Source organism: Manis javanica, chromosome X (assembly GCF_040802235.1).
Source record: "Manis javanica isolate MJ-LG chromosome X, MJ_LKY, whole genome shotgun sequence".
NCBI lineage: Eukaryota > Metazoa > Chordata > Mammalia > Pholidota > Manidae > Manis > Manis javanica.
Genome location: NC_133174.1, coordinates 79,452,017 through 79,475,265, shown reverse-complemented (window position 1 = coordinate 79,475,265; position 23,249 = coordinate 79,452,017).

Genomic DNA, 23,249 nt, shown 5'->3' with positions numbered 1-23,249 from the left:
CCATAGAATTGTGTATATCAAACTCTTAAAACTTTTAAAGAAGTTTTTGTGATTTGTTTTCCTTTTCTCAAATTGATAGTCTTGGCTATTTTTGCTTTCTTTCTTTCATCTTATAAAGAATTTGTTTTACTAATTTTATAAAAATTTATTCTATATATCCATTCAATTCTGTCTTCTAATATATTTCATACTTTAATAGCAATGTCATCTGTTATGTTCAATAATTTTCCCATTACTTTTGGTTGATTTTATCACATTTTTCTAATTTCTAAGGAGGGAGTACTAAGCTCTTATGACTTTGCTTTCTTCTTGTAGTTAAGAGTTTAGAATTAGAGTTTAGTTAACATTTAGAGTTATTGATTTTCCTTAGATAATTACCATGATATTATTTTTCATAGGTTTATATATGAAATATTTTTATCAAGTTACTTAATTTTTTTCTCATATCTCACTTTTGATATTCTCTTTGATTCAAGGTTATCTGGAGATATGTTTATAATATCTACATAAATTTTTGCATAATTTTTATTACTGCATTCTAATTGTATTAGATATCATCATTGGGTATGTACTATAAATGTTTTATAATTCCATAGTTTTCTTTGTGGCCAAGCATATGGTTCGTATTTCTTTCAAGTAATCCATAGATTAAAAGTATATATGTTAATTGAATCTGTGAAGTTCATATGCTGTACCTACATATGTAATCTACCTATATAGTTATGTAGTGTATGCAATCTATATGTATCTACACATATACATATACAAATCAATATTTCTATACTATACATATATATACAATCTAGTTTTATTTTTATATTATTCATTACCTCTATTCTAATTTTTGATATTTTAGAAGGTTGGAACTTCTGAATTGAAAGTTTTTCCCTTATTTAAGTTTTTTTTCATGATCTGCCTGCATTCTTTATAGTGCTATTTTATATATTCAGTTTCTATGATGTTTGGGGTACACAGAGTCTACTGTATAAAAATTATAAAAATTTATCTATACTGTAGTTCATAATGAGTGATCAAAACCGAAAGTTTTTGTGATGACTGCCCTTGTACTGTTCACCATGTAAGAACTTATTCACTATGTAAGAATTTGTTCACCATGTAAGAACTTGTTCGTTATGCTTCAGAATATTGGAGATTGACGAGAATTAGGCTGGGGGTGGATTAATGATTGTGCATTGAGCATTGACTCCCCTATACAGAATTTTATTGTTGTTAACAACGATAAATATTATTGCCCTTGTCTAAAAAAAAAAAAAAGTGCTTCCTACCCCCAAGAACTTCACAGTCAAGGTAGAAGCCTTTTCATAAAGTCCCATGGTGCAACAGTTCCTGCTGCTTGATCTATGTTCTATTCTTTCTCATCTTAATACAAAACAAAAGCAAAAGCAAAAGCAAATGAACCTTGGATTCTGCAGCTCCCTCCAACTATTGTCCTAGCTTACTCTGCCATCACAGTCAAGCTTCTCAAATAAGTTTATTCTGCCAGCAAGTGTTTATTGCCCACCTACTGCATGCCAGGGACTGTGCTGGAGAGTCAGCAGTGAACAGAGAAGACAAATAGCTACCTTCAGTGAGCGGGGGACAGGAACAATAAACAAATAAATCAACAGGTATAATATAATATCAATGACAGTATAGAGAAATAAAGGCTGTGAAGTGAAATGAAGTGAGGCAGGGAACACAGGGTAACTGAGGGATTGGTGGCTATTTTAGATAGGGGAGCAGGAGAGTCCTCTCTGAGGATATAACACTTGAGCAAAGACCTGAATAGAGTGAGAAGATCTGGGGGAAGAGGATCCTAGGTAGAGGGAACAACACAAATGCAAGGCCCTGCATGAGCAGCAAGCATGAATATGGGTGGAACAGCAAGAGGGCTCAAGTGGCTGAGTGAGCAAAGCAGGGGCAGGGGCCAGAGCTTAGGGCAACCACATGCATCCTCTATGCCCTAGACTGTCCTGGCAGAGTAGTCTTGCCTCCTTTCACTCTCGAGGGTGCCCCAGGTTTAGATGATAGACTATATAGTCACCCAATGTATAGGCCATGATAGGCAGTTGGCATTTTATTGTGATGGGAAGCCTATGGAAGGTCTTGAGCAGGAAGTGGCAAGATCTGATTGACATTGTAAAGGATCATGACCAAGTCCTTGAAACACTCTGCTCCTTTCCTCTACCTCCCGGGCTGTCCCTTCTCAAGGTCCTCTGCAGCTCTCTTTGTCCTATATAATGTAGGAGTTTCTCTAGACCAGTGGTTCTCTACAGGGAGTTGAGGGAGTGATTTCTCCCCCAGGGACATTTGGTATGATCTAGAGACATTTTTTTTTTGTATCATTAATCTACAATTGCATGAAGGATATTATGTTTGCTGGGCTCCCTCCTTCGCCAGGTCCCCCCCACATACCCCTTCGCAGTCACTGTCCATCAGTGTAGTAAGATGCTGTAAAATCACTACTTGTAGAGACATTTTTAAGTGTCTTGACTGGGGCAGGTACTATTTGCATTTAGTGAGTAGACGCAGGGATGCTGTTGAACATCTACAATGCATGTAACAGCCCCACACAATAAAGAATTTTCCAGCCCAAAATGTCAATAGTGCTGAGGTTAAGAAACCAAGCACTAGATTCGCACCTATAAATGTCTAACAGAAATATAATGAGAGCCACATATATAAATATTTTCTAGTCACCACATTTAAAAAAAAACTTAAAAAAAGTAAGAAGTGGAGTTAATTTTAATAATATATCTTATTTAATCCAATATGTATAAAATATTATCATTTAATGTCATTTAATCAATATTAAAAATGTCAATGAGAAAAAAAATTTATCTACACTGATTTACATAGTCCTGCAGACATATATCTTGATGACTGTGTCAACCAACCACAAGAAACCAGTTCAAAAGGCAAAGTGTTCATTAGGGATTAAATAATTGCAACTTGGAGTACATAGATTTAAGTAGAAACCCAAATAGTGTCCTGATTATAGGAGGGTTTTTATCAGGAAAAGAAAGAAGAATATGTAAATTGTTTTAAAGGAGAGTTCACTGGTACTGACAAAAAGGGCTAGGTTTTTACTTCATTGATTGGTCAGGTAAAGCGGTCACTAGGCAAAAGTTTACTTTCAACAGTCTTTCAAAAAGAGTTATCTTGTTCTTCTGACTTCTTGGAATTTTGGTGGTTTGGCCCAGTTCAAAGGTTTAGAAAACAGGACATGTAAAAAGCAGTTCCTGTGAAATGGCAGCTCTGGCTCTATTTTAAAAATGGCTGTAACTATTTCTTTTTTCACAGCTGGATAGAGATACAAACACAATAGACAGAGGTACCCTTTCCTTTAGCATGGGCTGGATATTATTCTCCATATATGCTTACAGTCAAACTTGCATGCAGTAATGTATCTGTACAACTGTACACAGTAGCCCAATATGGTTTTTAATTAGTACAGCTTGAAAAAAATTATTCTTATTATTGTTATATGATATCCTATATTCAACATGAATATTTTTATTCCTAAATTATTTCTTGCTGAATATTTGGGCATCAGTTTCTGACCTTTATTTTCAACTTATTATTTAATCACATTGTTTTTCGTGTGTTCCTTGGGATTTTTCAGTGTAATTTTCTCTAAGGGTTTATCTCTAATTGGAGATGTCAGACATTTCACATAGAATTGTAACCAATAAATTTATCATTAATTCTTCCATCTTACTCTACATGTATTATTCATTTTACTTTATTGTTTCCTTTTTTTCTTTTCCCTTATGTTCTTATTTTACACTTTGATTAAGATTGCTTTAAATTTCATGATTTCCCATTGCGTATTTGATTGCATGTGCACTTTGTCCATGTTCTTAATGGTTATTTTACCTTTGTTGTCACACATAAGTATACATATATCTATCTGAATACTTGAATACAAACTATTCCTCCATTGGAGTCACTTTGATTCTACCTGTGTTGCCATATTAAAACAGAACCTTAAAATGGTTTAATTTTACCCTTACAATTCTCCACCTCAAAATGATGGAATGTATTTAATTCCCCATATGTACTTCCTCACCCCTTCTATGAATAATAAATTAATTATTTTGCTTCTAAATTATTATTATAAGGGTTGTTGTGGTTTTCCCTTCTATGTAAGTGTTTATTCGAATTTTTGTTAAATGTCAAATTATCTGTCATTAACTATATGGAATTAGTTGTATATATGTAGAAATGTTCATTTCTCCTCATTTGTTTTCCAAGACTTCAAATTTTCTACTTTGTGGTGTTAGTATTCATTTATTTGATGTTCTCTTAGAATCTTTTCTGTTTTATTATTGGCAATAATGCCTAGAAAGAGGATACTTTCACATATTGTGGATACAAATATAAATTGTTTCAGCCTTATATGAAAAACAATGTGGTAACCTCTATCACAATTTGAAATATAAAAACCTTTTGAACTTAATAATACTATTCCTGGGAATCTATCTCATAGAAATAAATACCCAGTGTATCAGAATGTACACATAAGGGTATTTAATGCAACTTTTCTGATTGTGGAGAGGATATATATATATGTGCATGTGTATATATATATAATTTTGGAGAGGATATATATATATGTGTGTGTGTGCATATATATATAATTTATACAGAATGTATGTTATATATTATACATATATATGTAATTTATCTATACCTATATATACCACCCCAGTCAAGAGAGGGTAAAAGTTCTCATGAAGAAAGAAACAGTGTGAACAAATTCAATTTTGTTAAGATAAATGATGAAAAAATATATGTTCATCAATTGGCAATTTATTGGATAATTGAAATTATATCCACATCAGGACGTACCACAAAATCATGAAAAATTAATTGGTGAATAAAGCAGTTTACATAGTTTTCCATATAATATTGATGAGAAAGAAGCATGATGCAAAATTGTGCATAAAAGATTATCTCACTCTAATAAAATAATGCAAAATTATGCATGGAGATGTACATGCATATATGCATTTTATTTACCTGCATGTGCTTATAGTTATATGATCATGGAGAAAATGAAGAAGAAAGCATCTAGCATCTTATACTATTATTCTATTTTACATGTGGTACAAAAGAATTACGTTGTTTACAGAGACTGAGGAGAGAGTGAATGGGAAGCAAAAGGAGAAAGAGGACTGATACAAATTAAAATGTGCACACCACCAGATTAGGAGTTAATTATGACATCTCAAGGCATAAATTTTACACTAAAAACAGAATAAGTAAAATATCAACTTAAAATATTTCCAGCTTTAACAAAGGTTTATGTAATGAAGAGTAAAGAAAGGAAACCTGGAGAAGTTGAGTATATAATTCAGATGAAATGGGTCTCTAAGGAGTATGTAGCATTAAAATTTAAGATTGGGATTGAAAGAGGCAATATAATCAAGTGTTTAATCATTTTGTTTTACTTGGTATCAAAGTTATTTCATAGTTTGTCTCTAAATTTTCTGTTTTAGCAATATCCAACAGCAAAATGGATAGATCTACAACTAAACTCTGACCTGTAATTTTGAAGGAGTCCCCCAATGTGGCAGTGGTCAGATGATTTATTCTCATATTGTCCATTCTGTTACTTGTACTTATTATTATTTTCCAAGACCCTAAGCAAGGGACTTGGAAGCAGGTCACTTATTTGGAAGATGTTATCAGTAAAAACATGAGCAAGTGGTAAAATAGGGAAAGGAGAAATATCTACAAAAGGCACATTTATGGGATGTGCCTTAAAACTATCCCAGCAAAGGACAGGAAGACTGAAGCATTTATCTATGGATATATAATCCACCAGTGATTAACAGTTGCTACCAGGGAAGTTAATTCTCCTCATGCTTTTGAATTGCTTCTGCTTCAAGCAGAGCAAGCTCCTGAGTGCTAGGGAAAGCCCTAAGGTAAATAGAATAGTGACAGTTGCTTAACGTGCATCTGATAATGCTCAGATCATGATGAGGCAGTTCTGCATAAACATTGCCTTAGTGTCAGCGGGTCTTATGTTCAGTCCTCACACAGACTCATCAGCATATCAGAAGCTGATTTGCAAATGATGATTAATGCTATTCTGGAAATATAAGTATATACTGTAATATCTTATTGGGGGCTTATCAGAGAATTCACAGATCTTCTTTTACTATTGTAATTTCCTCTAGGACTGTTGGTCTTTCAGGTGATATGGCCAAATCAGTATAGCAACTTGCATTACATTCTGGACTTGTTACAGAATTCTACTTTCTCTGGCTTCACTTAAACCTTCCATCCTTCCAAATTACCTAATGGATATGTTGTAATAGCATTCAAGGAAATAATAAAAAAATATTATAGATACATGAAGAGGCAAACTTCTGTGAAATATTTAAGAAAGTCAAGAGATATCATAGTGACACAGAGAGGTCTGTGAAGTAACTGTAGTTATTATGTTTAAGAACAAAAAGCCAAAACAGAAACAAAACAAAAAAATAGGCAAAAAAATGATTTCATAAGACAATTAGCACCCACAAAAATTATATGGCTATTTTCAAACTGAAAAAATATATATGAAATTAAGAATTTAATGAATGAGTGGACAGCAGATTAAAGAAAAGAGAAGACAGGATTAATTAAAAACTACAAAAGTCGCTAGAAAATATACAGTGAAAGTTTAGAGATGTAAAAATGATTAAAAAGAAGAGTTTACATGCAGTATGTGAGGGCAAAATAATAAAATCATGAATTGGTGATCTAAAAGGAGACATTCAAAATTATCAGGAGAAATATTTGTAAAGTTGTGTTTAAGACTGTTGAAAAACAATAGCACAGCAATTGAAAATGTTCCAATGATTCCCAAGATCATAAACAAAGGGAAAAGCACACCTAATCATATCATAATAAAATTTGTAGGGGAGGGGAGGTAGATGTAGATAAAATGCTTAAAGCAGTTAGGAAAACAAGGCATTTTTAAAAATTGAGCAACAATATGTCCCACAACAGACTTCTTTACAGAAATAGTACATGTCAAGAGACACTGAAATGAATATTAAAAATACAGATATATTAGTTGTCCATCTAATATATTATACCTATCAAAAACATTTTTTAAAATGAAGCAAACAGTTTTAGATCCAGGCCAAATGGAGTGCTCCATTCCTCCCAGGGCTTCAATTTTACAACTAAAATCCCTGTACAGAACACCACAAACAAGCATACAAAGTCTCTCAAAGATGGGAAAAAATGTGTATTTTATAGGGACATTGGTCCTTGAAGAATGACACAGTGGTGTCTCTTCTAGATTTCTTTATTGCCTTCCAATTCTCCTGGACAAGGTGCTGCAAAAACCTCCAAGTTAAATCACCAAAAGTCACAAGCAAAACAAAAACAAAACCTCCAAGAAAAGCCTGTTTCTTCTACAAAAAAAATCTCAAACCAGAAGTCAGCTATAATTTAATATAAAACCCCAAGAAAAGAATGAGATAATAAGAGTTCTCCTTGGGTCAGAACAAATATAAAAGATCAGCTTCAAAAACTACCTCAGTAATAGTGCCTATATTTCATTGGATCATGCTATAGAGTAGTTTATATCACAGAGCATTGTCAAAAAAATATGGAGCTATCAACCAGCAGTTTAGAATTTAGTGGAGCAAGCTCTATGTGATACCAAAGTTTCCAGCTTAATAGAGAGCTAAAAGAAAGAGACCAGTAAAGAAACCTGTCCTAAAACCATTATCATCCAAGGGTAACTGTGTGCATGCCTAAAACTGCACCCTCTGAAGAGTAACACTTGAAGCTTCTTCAAATTGTGTAGGAAATTGACCTCAATAAAACAGTGTAGCCAAGTCAATAGACAAATAAATGAGCAATCAACAGAATAAACCTGGGAGTGGATGAGATCTGTATCTAGTATTGCTCGAATGTATTACCTAAGATGTACCATTTAAAAAATACAAAATATGCAAAGAAACAGGAAAGTTGAACCATATACAGGAAAAAATGTATCGATAATAGTAACTGCTCATGAAAGGGCTCAGTACAGCAAATTTGGCAAAGACTTCAAAAAAGCCATTTTAAATATATTCAAAGAATGAAAGAATACCATTCTTAAAGAAGTAAAGGAAGAAATGACATTCTCTAATAAAAAAAGAATAAAAATCAATTTTAGCAAACAAAAAGCAATTTAAAAATGCCAATACTGATAATCTGATGTGGGAGAAGCCAAGATGGCACTGTGAGTAAGGCAGCAGAAATCTCCTCCCAAAACCATATATGTTTTTGAAAATACAACAAATACAACTATGCCTAAAAGAGATACCAGAGGACACAGTATAACGGCCAGGCTACATCTACATCTGGGAGAACTCAGCATCTCACGAAAGGGTAAGATACAAGCCTCAGCCCAGCGGAATCCAAGCACTCCCCCCACCCCAGCTCCCTGGCAAGAAGAAAGGAGTCAAAGCAGGGAGGGAGTGGAAGCGTAGGATGGCTAAACAACCAGCTCCAGTAATCCACACTGGGAGCACAGACACACACTGCATGATGTGCTGGATATTAGAGAAACGGAAAAGTAAAATCTACAAGTGGGTCCCTGCAGCCAGCTGCCTAGGACAAAAGAAAAGGGAGGGCTTTTTGAAAGTCTTAAAGGGACAGGGGCCTCACAGCTGGATGGAAGCATCTTGGCACACTTAGCCCAGCAACTGGGAATTCCAGGGAACTTTTGGCACCTCAGACCCCTGGGAGGCAACACAGCCCTGAGGTCCCTCACAGTGATAAAGAGCCCGTCAGTCATTCCCCTCCAGTGTGGCCTCGCTGCAGCAGCCAAGTACCTGGAGAGCAGTCCCACACCTGTTTGCAGTGGTGGAGCAGCTGGGGAGTGGCTGCACCCACAGCAACTGACCAGAGTCTCCTCCCACCATGAAGCCACCCAGGCCATACCCAGAGGCTGCCACAGACACACAGCTGCCTGACACAGGCAGAGGAAATGGGGACATGGCGTGAAGGGGCACCTTTCTCACAGTTGAGCAAATCCACCATGCCTGCCACTCCCCGCAGGGTTCTGGGCTACGCTGTCAGGGACCTCACCCATGGCAGTTTAGGGGATTAATCCCGAGGCTGCACCAGGTGTGTGGATAAACAATATAGGCAGTGGAGAAGGGCAAGGCAACCAGCAAGCAGGAAAGGACTTTGTTCTCCCAGCTGACACATGTGCTACCTGCCTATAACTACCTCTATAGCCATGAAAAGGCAGAAGAATTTGGTCCAGTCCAGAATTACCCAGACAATCCCTGAGAGAGGGCCTGAGGAGATAGATTTAATCAATATTCCTGACAAAGAATTCAAAATAAAGGTCATAACCATGATGATGGACCTGCAGAGAAACATGCAGGAGCTAAAGGATCAAGTTGGGAGGGAGAATACAGACATAAAACAATCTCTGGAAGGACTTAAGAACAGACTGGATGCAGTGCAAGAGGCCTTTAATGGAATAGAAATCAGAGAACAGGAACACAGAGAAGCTGAGGCAGAGAGAGATAAAAGGATCTCCAGGAATGAAAGATTAAGAGACTTGTGTGACCAATCCAAACAGAACAAAATTAGCATTATAGGAGTACCAGAAGAAGAAGAGAGAGAAGAAGGGATAGAAACTGTCTTTGAAGGAATAATTGCTGAAAACGTCCCCAAAGTGGAGGAGGAAATAGTCTCTCAGACCATGGAAGCACCCAGAACTCACAACACAAGGGACCTAAGGAGGACAACACAATGACATATAATAATTAAAATGGCAAAGATCAAAGAAAAGGACAGTATTAAAGGCAGCCAGAGAGAGAAATAAGGTCACCTACAAAGGAAAACCCATAAGGATATCATTCAGACATCTCAACTGCAATCTTACAGGCCAGAAGAGAATGGTGTGACATATTTAATGCAATGAAACAGAAGGGCCTTGAACCAAGAATACTGTATTCAGCACAACTTTCATTTAAACATGAAGGAGTGATTAAAGAAATCCCAGAGAAGCAAAAGTTCAGGGGATTTGTCTCCCACAAACCACCTCTACAGGATATTTTAAAGGTACTGGTATAAAAGGAAGCACTCTTAAGGCTAAATAGATGCCAACAGAGAAAGTAAAATCATGACAAAGAAAGAAGAGCAACCAAATACTAACTAAAGGCAAAAAATAAAATGAATTACTCACAAAAGCAGTCAAAGGAAACACAAAAGAGTACAGAATAAAACACCTAACATATAAAAAATGGAGGAGGAGGAATAAGAAGGGAGAGAAATAAAGAATCATCAGACTGTTTATAACAGGTTAATTAGTGAGTTAAGTTAGACTGTTAGATAGGAAAGAAGCTACCCTGAAACTTTTGGTAACCACGAATCTAAAGCCTACAAGGGCAATAAGTACATATCTTTTGATAAACACCATAAGTGTAAATGGACTGAATGCACCAATCAAAAGACACAGAGTAATAGAATGGATAACATAGCAAGACCCATCTATATGCTGCTTTCAAGAGACTCACTAAAACCCAAAGACATACACAGACTAAAAGCCAAGGGATAGAAAAAGATATTTCATGCAAACAATAAAGAGAAAAAAGCAGGTGCTGCAGTACTAGTATCAGACAAAATAGACTTCAAAACAGAGAAAGTAACAAGAGACAAGGAAGGACATTACATAATGATAAAGGGGTCAGTCCAACCAGAAGACATAACCATTATAAACATATATGTACCCAATACAGGAGCACCAACATATGTGAAACAAATACTAACAGAATTAAAGGAGGAAATAGAATGCAATGCATTCATTTTAGGAGACTGCAACACACCACTCACTCCAAAGGACAGATACACCAGACTGAAAATAAGTAAGGACACAGAGGCACTGAACAACACACTAGAACAGATGGACCTAACAAACATCTGCAGAACTGTACACCCAAAAGTGGCAGGATACACATTCTTCTCAAGTACACATGGAACACTTTCCAGAAGAGATGACATACTAGGCTCCCAAAAGAGCCTCAGTATATTCAAAAAGACTGAAATTCTACCAACCAACTTCTCAGAATACAAAGTTATAAAACTAGAAATAAATTGTACAAAGAAAACAAAAAGTCTCACAAACACATGGAGGCTTAACAACATGCTAATAAATAATCAATAGATCAATGACCAAATTAAAACAGAGATCAACCAATACATGGAGACAAAAGACAACAACAGCAAAAAGCCCCAACTTCTGTGGGATACAGCGAAGGCAGTTCTACGAAGAAAGTATATAGCAACCCAGGCCTATTTAAAGAAGGAAGAACAATCCCAAATGAATAGCCTAAAGTCACAATTATCAAAATTGGAAAAAGAAGAACAAATGAGGCCTAAAGTCAGCAGAAGGAGGGACATAATAAAGATCAGAGAAGAAATAAATAAAATTGAGAAGAATAAAACAATAAAAAAAATCAATGAAACCAAGAGCTTGTTCTTTGAAATAATAAACAAAATAGATAAGCCCCTAGCCAGACTTATTAAGTGAAAAAGAGAAACAACACACATCAACAGAATTAGAAATGAGAAAGAAAAAATCATACACGGCCCCAAAGAAATACAAAGAATTATTAGAGAATACTATGAAAACATACACGCTAACAAGATGGAAAACCTAGAAGAAATGGACAACTTTCTAGAAAAGTACAACTTTCCAATAGCAAGGAAGAAACAGAAAGTCTAAACAGACCAATTACCAGCAAGGAAATTTAATTGGTAATCAAAAAACTACCCAAGAGCCAAACCCCTGGGCCAGATGGATTTACCGCAGAATTTTTCCAGACACACAGAGAAGACATAATATCCATTCTCCTTAAAGTTTTCCAAAAAACAGTGAAGAGGGAATACTCTCAAACTCATTCTATGAAGCCTGCATCACCCTAATACCAAACCAGGCAAAGACCCCACCAAAAAAGAAAATTACAGACCAATATCCCTGATGAACGTAGATGTAAAAATACTCAACAAAATATTAGCAAAGTGAATTTAAAAATACATCAAGAGGATCATACACCATGACCAAGTGGGATTCATCTCAGTGATGCAGGGATGGTACAACATTCAAAAATCCATCAACATCACCCACCACATCAACAAAAAGGACAAAAACCACATGATCATGTCCATAGATGCTGAAAAAGCATTTGATAAAATTCAACATCTGTTCATGATAAAAACTCTCAATGAAATGGGTATAGAGGGCAAGTACTTCAAAATAATAAAGGCCATATATGACAAACCCTTAGCCAACATCATAAATAACAGCAAGAAGCTAAAAGCTTTTCCTTTAAGATCGGAAACAAGACAGAGATGCCCACTTTCCGCACTGCTATTCAACATAGTACTGGATGTCCTAGCCATGGCAATCAGACAAAAGAAAAAATAAAAGGCATCCAGATTGGTAAAGAAGAAGTCAAACTATCACTGTTTGCAGATGACATGATATTGCACATAAAATACCTGAATGACTCCACTCCAAAACTACTACAACTAATTCTGGAAGTCTGCAAAGTTGCAGGATACAAAATTATTACACAGAAATGTATTGCTTTCCTATACACTAATGATGAACTAGCAGAAAGAGAAATCAGGAAAACAATTCCATTCACAATAGCATCAGAAAGAGTAAAATACCTAGGAATAAACCTAACCAAAGAAGTGAAAGACCTATACCCTGAAAACTATAAGACACTCTTAAGAGAAATTAAAGAGGACATTAACAAATGAAAACTCATCCCATGCTCTTGGATAGGAAGAATTCATATTGTCAAAATGAATATCCTACCTAAAGCAATCTACAGAATCAATGCAATCCCTATCAAAATACCATCAGCATTCTTCAATGAACTGGAGCAAATAGTTTTAAAATTCATATGGAACCACAAAAGACCCCAAATAGCCAAAGGAATCCTGAGAAGGAATAATAAAGTGCGTGATCTCACTCCCCAACTTCAAGCTCTACTACAAAGTCACAGTAATCAAGACAATTTGGTACTGGCACAAGAACAGACCCACAGACCAGTGGAACAGAATAGAGAGTCTAGATATTAACCCAAATATTTATGGTCAATTAAAATATGATAAAAGATCCATGGATATACAATGGGGAAATGATAGACTCTTCAACAGCTGGTGTTGGCAAAACTGGACAGCTACATGTAAGGGAATGAATCTGAATCATTTTCTAACCCCAGACGCAAAAGTAAATTAGAAATGGATCAAGACCTGAATGTAAGTCATGAAACCGTAAAATTCTTAGAAAAAGACAGAGGCAAAAATCTCTTGGACATAAACATGAGTGACTTTTTCATGAACATATCTCCCCTGGCAAGGGAAACTAAAGCAAAAATGAACAAGTGGGACTATCTCAAGCTGAAAAGCTTCTGTATAGCAAAGGACACCATCAACAGAACAAAAAAGCATCCTACAGTATGGGAGAATATATTCATGAATGACAGATCCAATAAAGGGTTGACATCCAAAACATATAAAGAGCTCATGTACCTCCACAAACAAAAAGCACATAATCCTACAAAAAAAATGGGTAGAGGAGCTGAACAGACAGTTCTCAAAAGAAGAAAATCAGATGGCCATTGGACACATGAAAAGATGTTCCATTTCACTAGTCATCAAAGAAATACAAATTAAAATCACAATGAGATATCACCTCACCCCAGTAAGGATCACCACCATCCAAATGACTGGGGAGGAAGGGTTGGAAGGGAGGGATAAGGGGAGAGAAAAAAGAAACGGAGCATTATGATTAGCATGTATAATTAGGGGGCAGGACAGGGAGGGCTGTACAACACTGAGAAGACAAGCAATGGTTGTACAACATCTTACTGTCCTGATGTACAATGACTGCAATGGGGAATGTGGGGGGAACTTGGTGATGGTTGGAGTCTAGTAAACTTAATGTTCCTCATGTATTTACAGAGTAATGATACCAAAAAAAAAAAAAAAAAAAAAATGCCAGCACTGAAAAGTACAACTGAAAAGAAAGTTTACTAAAAGGGACAAAGTAATTTTGAATGAGAAGCAATAATCCATGAATTTGAAAACAGATTGATAGAGGATATTCAGTCTGAAAAATATGAGGAAAGAGGAATGAGTTAAAGGAAGAATGTCTCAGAGACATGTGGAACAACACTAAGCACACCAGGATGCACATTTTGAAGTTTGAATAAGGGAAGATACAGAGAGACAAGCAGGGAAAAATTCATTAATTTGTGGCTAAAATCTTCCCAAATTTGATGAAAAATATAATCTACACTTCCAAGAAGCTCAATGTACTGAAATAGAGGTAAAAGCAAGGAAATCCACATGCAGTACATTATAGAAGAAATGCTCAAAACCAAAGCCAAAGTTTTAAAAGAAAAAAGATTCATGTACAAAGAAGTCTCAATAAAATTAAAAACTTATTTCCCATAAGGAAAAAACTATGGAGGCCAGAATGAATTGGAATGGCATATTTAAAGTACTAAAAGAAAATTTAAAAATCAAGTAAGAATCTTACATCCAGGAAAACTATCTTTCAAACTGAAGATGAAATAAAGACATTCAAAGATTCAGCAAAAAGAATCACAGAATTTTTGGTTAGCAGACACACTTCAGATTAATTATAGGAAATTTTTCAGGCTGAAAGTGATTCAAGAAAGAAATTTGAATTCTCCCAAAAAAACAAAGAGTACCAGTAAAGGTAATTATTTAATTATAAAAGACAGTGTAAATGTCTATTTCTTATCCCTTATATACTAGTATAAAACAATATGTACATAATTGTGTTGTTTGGCTTATAACATAAATATGTAATATATTTGACAATAGCATCACAAATGAAGTGGGTGGGAATAAAGCTGCACTGCAGTAAGAAAATGATACCAATGATATCTTGAATAAACAAAAATAAAAAAGAGAATTAAATGTTAAATAAAACAGCATAACAGATTTATAAATATATAATCGTTCTTTATTTTCTCAGTTTCTTTAAAAGATGTTGTTTAATAAAATATATAATAGTATAGCATTGTGTTTGCAAAATATAACAAAAACAGCACATAATGGGAGGCAGAGGGACTACAACAATACAGAAGCAATAATATTGAAGTGGAATTAAATTAATATAAATATGATGTTAATTACTAAATAACTAATATATGTAATTAAAAAGTCATTAAAGGAATTAACATTATCCACTAGAAATTACTTTAGGAAGTAGCTTCCTGATTAGGAAGCTAAAAAAGGTAGTAGGTTTTAGGCCAGAAAATAGACATAAGCAGGGTGGAAATAGAACAAGGTCAGTAAAGCCCCCTAGAAAGGACTCAGTTAACCAGTTAAAACTAGAAAGCCAGAAAAGACTCAGAGTTAGAGTTAATTAGTTAAAGCTCAAAAGGTCAAGAGCAACTTTGCCTTGAATGTTTAAATATTCCCTAGATAAAGAGAAGTATCTGAGCACAGCCCATTTCTTCATTGTGCCATCATAAGATTTACTCTGGACTGCTAAAAGGCCCACCTATGAACACCTATGAACAGCATAAGACAGGGAGATCCCAGCTAAAGCCAAAATTGCATTTTGAAAAAACACAGGAAGCTAAGAAGAAAAATTCTTAACATACTCTTTAGCAAACAACAAACAAATAATTCTGCCCACCTTTGAGGAAGGGCAGACAGTCTTGATTGATATGCTCCCAAACCAGAAAGCTGCTATCCTGGGAGGAGACCAAAGTAGTTAATTTCTTGTGTTAAGCTAATTTTGCAGAATTATCTAGAGGACTGATAAGAAACTTAATGTCTCATCAAAGATACATGAGACTACTTAACAAGTCCACATCCCTAGCCCTTAGTCACATTCCTGAAAAATCCTTAAAAGTGGGAAGGTCCAACCTGTTGGTGCACTCCTCTCTCTGGGATCGCCCGCACTTTCCAAGTGCTTAACTTTAACTGTTTCCCAACCTTTTAAACTTTCTCTCTCCAACCTTTCAGGCACTTCTTCCTGAGGTCGCCTGTACTTTTTCTCTCTCTAAGTAACTTTAAATAAAACTTAATTTGCTTCACTACTGTGTCTCTGCCCTTCAATTCTTTGTTGCAGCGGGGACAAGAATGGAGGAAAATACACAATGCCCTCCCCCCAACATAGGTATGAATAAAATAATATAAAGGACATGAAACAGAAAATAAAAAGTAAAATTTCAGATCCAAGTGCAACTATGTCAACATAACATAACCTTAGTGCATTAAACAATCCAATCAAAAGTAAACATAACCATACAAGATTAAAAAATATATCCAACTAACTGCTATGTAAAGGAGACACATTTTAGACTCAGATACAAATAGGTTGAAAGTAAAAAAGGTGGAAAAAGACAGATAACTGTTCTAACACAAATTTTCAAATACCAATTGGGTGTCTTCCAATTCAATTCAATTGTGACATCAAATACCTAGTGTGCATAAAGTTGCAACATTTCCAGAATTTCTCACCTGGCCTTAGTGCAATCTCTGTATCAGTAGGTGTTTCCAAGAGGTAGAGAGAAGTAGTCCATCTCCATATCAATAGGTAATTACAGGGGGGAAAGAGGGCATATATGGACCGGAGAGGTTGGGTGGGGTTCTTTTTGCAGCCTTTTCATGAGAGACAGGGGTGAGCAGAGGTGGATGGCTGCTTGTAAGCAATAAATGGGTTGCTTTCACTTTATTTCTCCCTTTGAGTGATTTTGGTTTCAAATGTAATTTGCCCTGGGCTGGGGAAATATTTCCCCCCAGAGTTATACCTAGTCAGCACAGATTCCACAAGTTTAGGGCAAAGTCCTTCACAAGACACCCCAAGCTCATATATCAGTGCCAGTTTCAGCTGTCTCCAAGCCACCAACACTTCTGCCTTGCCAAATTCATTCAGGGTTCACATGACCTTTTGATGTTTGACAATTATTTAGAACAATTCACAGAACTAAGAAAAGCACTAGAGAGTTGCCACCTTATTATAAAGACTCAAATGAAAAAATATAGGGTGATACATGGAGCAAAGTTTATGGGGGGCCCCAAGAACAGGAGCTTCTGTCCCTGTGGAGTGAGGGTACACCACCATGCTAGTATACTGATATGTTTCTCAACTAACATATCAATGTATCATTAACTCACAATAATTAATAATATGCATTAAGGTAACTCCAACTTTTCCAGATGTGGAGATGCAACCCACCTCATCAGGTCCTTGGTGAAAGGAAAGGAGCGACACATAGCAGCAATTCACCGGAGAGTTCCGCTTTATTAGGGAAAGGTGCTGGGTTATATAGGAAGGGGCATTAATTGATTGAGGTGTCACTTCTACGGGGCTGGTGGCTGTTGGCTAGGTGCTGGGATTGGGAGGGGGGCGAGAGGTGATTGGGCTTCAGGTGGCACCGGCGGGAACTGAGGACCCCGAAGAGAAGCCAGAAGTTTGCCATCTTACTGGTGGGGACCCTTCATTCCCCCCTTTCTCCTCTATGGGGTTGTGGATGTTGCTTTCTCTCTGGCTGCTTCCTGCTGAACAGGGGCGGAGAAGGGAGTGAGGGCTTGAGGATTGGGAGGAAAGGGTTGATAGGACTCTCCACAGTAAGTATGAGTAGATGTGGACTTCTTCAGGTTTGGAAATCAATGAAGGTTCCCTGTAACCATAGGTTGGCCAAGAGGATATGGGTGTCAGGAGCCAGGTGTCTGCGGCCATTGTTTCCAGGAACAGTTTCCAGTGGAGAGAGGGGTCCATCTCAGCGTGTGGTGAGGAGGTCACCTGAGGGTGAGGGATCTTCTGTGGCCAGAAGCTGGTAGTTCCTGAGTAAAAGCTGGTTGAAAGCTTGATTAGAGATTTTTCTGACTTGGGATTTGATGAACTTTATTATACAGGGTAAGAAGAGACAGGCAAGAAGAATGATTATTATGGGGCCTGCAATGGGCCAGAGATAGGTGAGGAGGGGGTTTGTTAGTATTGAAGAGAATGGGTTGGAATTGGAAGCAGAGTGGAGACTGGAGGCAAGGTCAGTGAGTTTGGTGATGTTAGTTTCTACAGTGCCGGATTCGTTGATGTAATAGCAGCACTCTTCTTGGAGGAAGACGCAGGTGCCGCCCTTCTCAGCTGTAAGCAGACCTAGGGCCTGCCGGTTTTGAAGGGTGACTTTAGCTAGCGAAGTGACCTGTCTTTGGAGAAAGGCTAGGGAATCAGCAGTGGATGTCAAGGCTCCTCAAGTTTGGCATTGAGATCTCTAACTGCCTATAGAGAGTGACCCAAGGCTTCTCCCAAAAACCCTGCCCCAATGGCTGAGGTGATCAAAGAGCTACTGACCATGATGGGAAGGAAAGCAGCTCTTTTTGTGTGCGAGGGCAAGGGAGGTTGGAGCTCAAGAAATTCTGCCATGCTGTAAAGTGTTCAGTGTGGTATTAGGGTGATGAGAATGCAGGGTGTATCGGAGTTGAGAGGCAGTGGTTTGAAAAGACTGCCATTACACCAAAAGAAGTGTCCCGGTTGCATAAAAGTCTTAGAGCCGGAGGTAGGGGTGTAGATAGAGAGGCAGTGAAGTGCACTGGAGTGGGGTGGAGTTGGGCAGTGTTAAGGGTGTGGTTGAGAAAGATGGTGGTGTCCTGAATGAGCTGTAATGAAGAGTAGGAGAAATGGGAAGAGGGGCGGGGATAAGAAGATGAAGAGGCGCCGTCAAGAGTTTGGATAATGACTTTTTCGGAATGTCTGCTATCTGATGCAACTTGAGAGATCTGGGAATGAGAGGGAACATACTTTTGAGAGATATGAAGGGTACTGTGGGGGGTCTAGGACCCCCCCCCCATAGTAAGCTGAGGCTGTGACTCTGGCAGCTCATCAAGAGTCCCAGGGATCTGGGATTGATAAGGAGAATGAGCCGTTGGGATATTTCATGAAACGGTTGGAGGAGTAATACGGTGGGTACTGGAAGTTACCCATGTAGTGAATGGTGCAAGACTAGTAGGGACATCTCCTGTAGGTGTCTGGCCATCACCTGCAATAGGCTTGTTTTTGGTCATAGAGGAAGCAGAGGTAGGGAGAATAAGGGTAGCTGCTAGTGAACACTTCAGTGGAGGGAGGAAAGTGGAGGAATAAAGGCTCAGAGCAGCTTTTCAGAGGGCAGTCTGGTGTGGCAATGAGGGCAGTAACTTTTGTTTGATGCTGTGTGTAAGTCTGTCTGACTTTGAATCGCCATACAAAGGAGGCTGGGGTGGCGGGGAAGACAATAGGAATGAGGAAAAAAAGTGAGAGAGCAGTAAAGAAGGAAAAAGTCATGATTCGGGTATGGATGGCAAAGGGGTGAATGGGATTTTGGAGGAAAGAGTACAGTAAGGTCAGGAGTCTGGAGGGAGGGAGTCTATAAACTTTTGTAGGTTAAGAGATCTTTTAGGTGATGTGGGGACAGAATGGTAAGGGGCGCCCTGAATGTCAGTTTATGAGCTGCCTTCTGCAAGACCTGTCTAGCGGCTAATGCTCGTAGGCAGGGGGCCCATCTCCGAACTGTGGGGTCTAATTGCTTGGAGAGATAAGCTACTGGGGCAAAGGATGGGCCATAATATTGGCCGAGGACTCTTAGAGCTTGACTGGACATCTCATGAATGTATAATGAGAAGGGCTTCGACAAATCAGGAAGATGGAGAGCTGGGGCTTCTACAAGGGCTTGAGAGAGCTTAATGAAGGAGTGTCGGTGTGAGGAGGATAATGGTTTTTTAGAGGGGGGCTCTTGCTGAGGTCGTATAGGGGTCTTGCCGACAGGGAGCAGGGAGAAGTTAGGGATCTACGTTTTAAAATATCTAGCCAGTCTTAGAAAGGGCCTAAGAAGGAAAGGATTTCTGTCTTGGTTTTGGGAATGGGCAGGTCAGAGAGGAGCCATTTTCTGTCTAAGGTAATGGACTTTCTTTGTTGAGATAGAAGGAATCTGAGGTAAGTGACAGGAGGGGAAGAGATTTGAGCTTTGACGGGGGATACTCGGTAACTTCTAGAAGCTAGAAGGTTAAGTAGGGAGGCAGTGTCAAGTTGAGACTGTTCCCACGAGAGACTGCAGAGTAGAAGATTGTCTATGTATTATAAGGTGGAATTGAAGTGATCATGATGAAACTGTTTGAGGTCCTGAGCTAGGACCTGTCTAAAAATATGGGGACTATCTCGGAAGCTTTGTGGCAAAACTGTCTAAGTGAGTTGTTTAGAATGTCTTGTGTATGGGTCCGTCCAGGTGAAGATGAAAAAATCATGGGAGCAGGGGTCTAGAGGGATAAGAAAATGGGTCTTTGAGATCTAGGACTGAGAAGTGGGGTGCTGAGGCAGGGATCTGCGATAAAAGGCTGTATGGATTTGGAACTAAGGGATGGATAGGGACAACGGCTATGTTGATTAGGTGAAGGTCTTGGACAAGGTGGAAAGATCCGTTGGTTTTTTTAACAGCCAATATGGGGGTATTAAATGGGGAGTGAGTGGGTCTGAGGTAACTTATGTTTAAGAGATCTTGAATGATGGGTTGGAGGCCTATGAGGGCTGACGTGGTAGGGGGTATTGGGCCTGACAGATATACTGAGAGGGGTCACATAATTTGATAGAGGCAGGGGGACATAGGGCCACGGAGGGGCCTGTAATGTCCCAAACTTTGGGATTTACAGGGTGTATGAGGGCAGAACCGGAGCTTTCATTGGGTAGAGGGGGGTCGTCAGCTATGAGGGCCATCAGAAAGGGAGTACTGGGGGCTGTGGGATTGGATATAGTTATGGAAACGTGGAGGAGGGAAAGGTTGTCTCGTCCTAGTAAAGGAATGGGACACTGGGGCATAACTAGGAATGAGTGGGAGAAAGGTATGGGACTGTCTAGGATTGTGCATAAAAGGGGGGGGTTTAATGGGAAAATCTGTTTACCTCCTACCCCGACTATAGGAGTAATGTCTGGCGTGGTAGAGCCCCGGTATTCTCGCAAGACTGAGAAGGTGGTTCCTGTATCTAGGAGGAAGGAGATGGGGCGACCGTCTACTGTTAAAGTAACCCTGGGCTCTTGTTTGGTGATGGAAATGGTCGGGCGAGAAGCCCCCGGGCCCTGTCAATCTTCTTCTGCCAGCCCCACTACGGCGGGCTTAGGATGGGGGTTGTTCATCCAGCCTCCCCTTCGGGTGGTTGGGCAATCAGACCCCCAGTGGCCCTTTTTGTGGCATCTGGGGCATGGGGTGGTAGGAGATCTGGGGGAGGGGCACGCCCTTGACCAATGTCCCTCTTTTCCACACTTGAAACAAGTTCCTGGGGGGGCTTGTTTGTAGAGGGGCACCCAAGTTGTGGTTTTATCAGCTGGGTCAACATTTGGAAATCGGCCTGATCAGCCTTTTGTTTATGGCGTTCTTTCTCCTCCTTCTGGTTATGGAAGACTTTAAAGGCTACTGTTAGGATCTCAGTCTGTGGGGTAGCAGGGCCCTGTTCTAACTTTTTGAGTTTAGCTTTAATGTCAGGGTAGCTTTGAGCTAGGAAGTATGTCATAAGGACATGTCTTCCTTCAGGTGTTTCTGCGTCCAGGCTGTTATGCTGTAATAGGGCTTGAGTGAGTCTATCTAAGAACTCGGAGTGGGTTTCATCTCTCTTTTGAATTATGTCTTGGAGCTTTTGAAAATTGACTACTTTACGAGCTGCCTTTTTCAGACCTGCTATTAAGCAGGAGGCAAAAATATTTCGAGAGCAGAGACTCATGGCGGTGTTATAATTTCAGTGTGGGTCTTGTTCAGGGACAGCAGTGGGGCCAGGGGGATAGGTGGGGTCAGTCTTGTGGGTTTCGGTAGCATGCATTTGGGCGAAGTCCCAAACTCGTCTACGCTCTTCAGGGAGGAGAGTATTGGCCAGGAGCATGAAAATGTCATGATTTGTGAGACTGTAAGACTGGAGGGTGTATTGAAACTCCCTGATGTATCTCATGGGATCTGTGGAAAAGGAACTTAGGCGTTTCTCTAGTTGGGCTAAATCTCTTAAGGAGAAAGGGACGTGAACGCACACGATGCCTTTGGATTTTGCTACCTCCCGGAGGGGGGCGATAATTTTGGGAGGCTCTCAGGACTGAGTCTGAGGGGGACTGAAGGGTTCTGGCTCAGTCTGTGGGGGAGTGACGCGGTCTAGCCGTGCCTAGTCGAGCAGGTCCTGAAGTGCAGAAGGGGGGCAAAGAAAATAAAGAAAGATAGAATCGTACCCACATGTCGCCAGCAAATAGCTCAGCTGCTTACTTCTGCCGCTCTAGTTGGGCTTGAACTCATAACTCTGAATTAAGAGTCCCATGCTCTACTAACTGAGCTGTAGCAGGGCTCTAGTTAATTGCTTATGGAATGCGTAAACAGAATGTTCTTTGTTTTCCATTCCTGCCACATCCGCAAGTGGGGGAAGGGCATATTTAGAAGCAGGGGTGGTGTTTCTACACATCTTCAAGGTCTCCCTATTTTCAGAGTGAGGAGTCTTGGCAAGATATGTTTTTGTGGACAGATAACTTCTAAGGACTGTACCGGTTGTTCTCTAGCTTGTGCTTTCCCATGCTGCGTTCAGACATGGAGGAAGGTGCTTTCCCATTCTCCCTACAAACATGTGAGAAGACAAAGGCGGTCCCTAACAGGGGAGAAACAGGTGATGAGGGCAAAGACGGAGGAGGCCCCTGGGACCTAGTTAAAGGGGGGCTGAAAGGCTCAGGCTTAATCTGCAGGGAATGAAGGTGGAGGAGGTGATATGGGGGAGGAGATGGTTGGGGAGGAAGGGAGAAGGGCTGTTGTAGGAGAAGAAGGGGAAGGGAGTGAATGGGAGGCTTCTGCGGGGGTGGCGGCTTGCAGGCTAGGAGAACTTGGGAGGGGGCGGGGAGAGGAGGAGGCAGAAAGCTTTGATATAGGGAATCTCCTTCCATTTTTTCAGGCGCTGGCAGTTGTTAAAAAGATCGCGAGTGATGTTAGGATCAAGAGTTCCCCCTGTGGGCTGTTGGTTGTTATTGTCTAGGGGGTATGTCGGCCAATCTTGGGAGCAATATTTATGGAGATGTTTTGGTTTTATATCAGGTGTCAGGGAGGGGGTAGCCAGATGCTTAAGCAGGCATTCAAGAGGTGAACTTTCAGGGAGGGATGAGGAGGCTCCCATGGCTAAAGGACAGAGAAGGAGACAAACAGGGGAAGACAAACCGAGATACTCGAACCAGAGGCAGATGGCAAGGAGACAAA